A 4,173-nucleotide genomic window follows, 5' to 3' on the forward strand; every position below is an offset into this window, starting at 1 on the left:
AGAGATTGCAAGAATGGATAAAAAAAGCATAATCCAGCTATATGTTGTTTAGAAGAGACCTAAATTTAAACTCAAAGATCCAAATACGTTGAGAGAGGAAGGATGGATCAAAATATTTCTGTGTAACCAGAAGAGACCTGAGGTGACTATACTAATATCAGATAAAATAGACTTTAAGTAAAAAATCATTAAAAGATAGGGAGTCAATTGTGAGAAGATTGTAGAGTAGGAAGCTGCAGGAATTAGTCCCTCTACCAGAACAACTATTAAACAAGCAGGAACTCTCTGAATCTATTTTTGAAACTCTGAAGTTCAGTAAAACACTGTGCAGCATCTAGGGAAGACTGGGAGGAAGAAGCTGGTAAATGCGGTAAATACCAGTGAATTGCTCTCTCTGTGTGGCGATTTATTGTCACCTATCTCCCAACCTTGTGGCAGGCATCAGTGGGGTCTGGCCCCTGCCATAGCTTGCTGGTGCCAGAGAGGAATATAAAAGCTGAGTTCACCAAGATCTAGGTAGAGGGGAGGCACAGTCCTATCACTGGACACTTATTTGATTAGTTACATTGTGTCACTGCGGAACCAACTCTGAGTATGGCCTTTGTTCAACCTGCCCCAGACAAAGGTAGCAGAGGACAGTTAAAGATGGTATACCTCCTCAGAGCCACAGAAGTCTGTGAAGGCCTGCATCTGCTAGTCAGTTGCTGAGTAAAGAAAATGCAAATTTGAGGAATTATGGAAGAGGCTCCTGGTGCCCTTTCTGATCTATCCCTCATCTCCTCCATGAGGCAGTTTGGAGCTGGCTGGTGGTCACTTTTGGGGGTCCATGGATTTGTTCTGGCTGGTAAACACCAACTTGGGACTCTAAGGTGCCCACCTGGCCAGAAACTGCCCTCAAGGAATAAACAACTTGAGACAAGGAAAGCAGTGTAATAAATGATTGAGCTGGGTAGCCTTGGGCAAAGGCTTATCTGCTTTAAATCCTGCAGGGAACATCTAAGAGGTCTGTTTCCTCTTAGGTGTAGAGGGAGCATTCTTAGGAAGTAGTGGGGGTATTCAAACTGCTGCCAACAGGAAACCCCTAAGCCACTAGCAAACACAAGACCCAGATAAGACATAGGTCCAAAAAAGAAAGGAAAGGCCCTGCGTTTGCCTTAGGCTAACCTTCCTAATAGGAGGTCTAAATACTGAAGGAGAGCATCATCCAACACAAAGTCAATTTTCAGAGACAGTGAAGGGTTTTTGTTTTTGTTTTGTTTTGTTTTGGCTTGGTTTTGCTTAGAATTGCTTGGTTTTGTTAGTTCCTGATACTCAAGAAAATATCTGCCATAGCTCCTAACTAGATACAAACACAAGAAGCAGACATCACAGGGAATAAATCACAGAGTTAACATTTTAAAATATTAAAACGTACAGAGTATGAGAAAAGGTACAAGAGAAACAAACAGGGAATGATGACCAATCCAAAGTTTTAGGATGAAAATCCAGAAAACATCAGTGAAGACCAATATATTAGTCAGCTAAAGGGGTGCTGATGCAAAGTACTAGAAATCTGTTTGCTTTTATAAAGGGTATTTATGTGGGGTAAAAACTTACAATTATAAGGCCCTAAAGAGTCTTTCTTTTATGGAATTCATAAATAATATCAAACTGCTACAACCAGGCTGTGGATGTACTAGACAAAAACTTTTTTTAAAAAAATTATCTTCTTTATGCAAAAGGCATTCAAGGAAAATACAGAGAAAGAACAATGGATATCAGGACAGTAATAAATGAACAATTTAAAATCTCAATAAAGAGACAGAAATTTTAAAAAGGAATCAAGCAGAACTACTGGATTCGAAGTCCACAATAACTGAAATGAAAAAAACCCAGGAGGATTTCAGCAGCTTGGAGCTGGCAAAAGAATCAATGAATACAAAGACAACACAATTAAAATGATGCAGGATGAGGAGCAGAAAAAAAAGTTTTAAGTAAAAAGTGAAAATAGACTAAGAGACCTATGGGACAACATCAAGCACACCAATAGACATATTAAGGGAGTCCCAGAGGAGAAAAAAGAAAGGGGCAGACAGAATATTCAATGAATTAATGACAAAAATACTTCCCAAACTTAGCCAAAAGACATGAATATGCACATATAAGAAACTCAGAGAACACCGAACAGGATAAATCTTAAAAGAAATAAGACTTGTCAAAACTGATAAAACTGTCAAGTACAAAGAATAAGGAGAGAGTTCTGAAAGCTGCAAAGGAAAAGCAATGTATTATATACAATACAAGGGAGTCACAATTAGATAAAATGACAAATTCTTATTAGAAACCAGAGAGGCAAAAAAGCAGAAGGTTGAAATACTAAAAGTGATGAGAAAAACAATTGCCTACCAGGAATTTTATATCTGATGAGATTGTCTTTCAAAATAGAGGAAGAGGTTAAGACATTCCTAGATAAACAAAAGCTGCAAGAGTTCATCATTACTAGATATACTCTACAACAAATGCTAATGGCAGTTCTTCAGACTGAAAAGAAAGTAGTATCCAGAAGAAAGCTGGGGTAGTTATATTAATAGATTAATATCAGATAAAATAGACTAAAGTCAAAAACAGTTATGAAGGATGAAGACAGTCCCTTTAACAAGAAGGGGTTAATTTGACAAGAAGACATAAAATTTATATATATACAGAACCCCAAAATATATGTGGCAAATGTTGACAGATTTGAGGGGAGCTATTGACAGTTCTACATTAATAGTAGGAGACATTAACACACAACTCTCAATAATGGAAAGATTAGGCAGAAGATCAATAAGGAAATAGAATACTTGAGATACACTAAACCAATAGATCTAGCAGGAATATATGGAATACTTCATCAAACAGTAACAGAATATACATTCTTCTTGAGGGCACATGGATCATTCTTCAGGAAAGGCCAAAAGTTAGGTCACAAAACAAGTCTCAAAAAACCCTAAAATATTGAAATCATTCAATGTGTTTTCTCCAGCCACAATAGGATGAAGCTAGAAATCAATAACAGTGGGAGAACTTGGAAATTCACAAATATGTGGAAATTAAAAAGCATATTATTAAGCAATCAATGAGTTAAAGAGGAAATCACAAGAGATATTAGGAAATTTCATGAAGATAAATGAAAATGAATATGCAAAATACTACAGAGGCAGTGTTGAGAGGGAAATGTATAGTTCTAATGGTCTACCTTAAAAAGAAGAAAGATTTCCAATCAGACACCTAGCCTCAAAATTGGAAGAACTACAAACAGAAGAGCAAATTAATACCAAAGCCTGTAGAAAGAAGGAAATAACGAAGATTAGAAAGGAGAAAAATAAAATAGAGAATTTTTAAAAAATCAAAAGCATGAACAAAAATAAAAGTTGGTTCTTTTGAAAGACCAATAAAATGGACAAACCTTTAGCTAAAATAACAAAAAAACAGAGAGAGGACAAAAAAAATAACTAAAATCAAAATGAAAAAGGGGACTTTAATATAAACCCCATGAAATAAAAAGGACTGTAAGAGGACACTATGAACAACTGTATACCAAAAGAAATGGACAAATTTGTAGAATCACATAAACTACATATACTTTTTCAAGAAGAAATAGAATATCTCAACAAACTAATAGTAAAGAAATTTAATTAGTAATCAAAACCCTCCCCCAAAATGAAAATACCAAGACAGATGGCATCATAGGGTATGGCAGTTTGAGATTATTTATGAATCCCCAAAAGAGAAATTTTGTTTGTAAACTGGTCTGCTCCTCTGGGTGTAATACCCTTTGAATGCATTAGATTCAGCTGACATGTCTCGATTAATTTATTTGTTAAGATAGGGCTTTGATTCAACATTGTTAGTAGGGCGTGACTCAGGGTTGAGTTTCTACCCTCTCAGTGGGCTAATATAAATGGACACTCACTCAAGAAGACACACAGAAGATACAGAAAGAGAGAGAGGACCCCATAGACACAGAAGAGGAGAGAGATTTGATCCTGCAGACCCTGGAAGAGAGACAAGCCATTTGCCTCGTAGTTTGCAGTGCTGAGAAAGCCCAGAAAGAAACAAGCCCTAAGCTAGCCTACAGCTGAGATTGGAAGAAGTTGGGTCCACAGAGCCTTAAGCGAAAGAACAAAAGAGAGACTAGGGAGAGATTGCCCA

Source organism: Dasypus novemcinctus, chromosome 1 (assembly GCF_030445035.2).
Source record: "Dasypus novemcinctus isolate mDasNov1 chromosome 1, mDasNov1.1.hap2, whole genome shotgun sequence".
NCBI classification, from domain to species: Eukaryota; Metazoa; Chordata; class Mammalia; order Cingulata; family Dasypodidae; genus Dasypus; species Dasypus novemcinctus.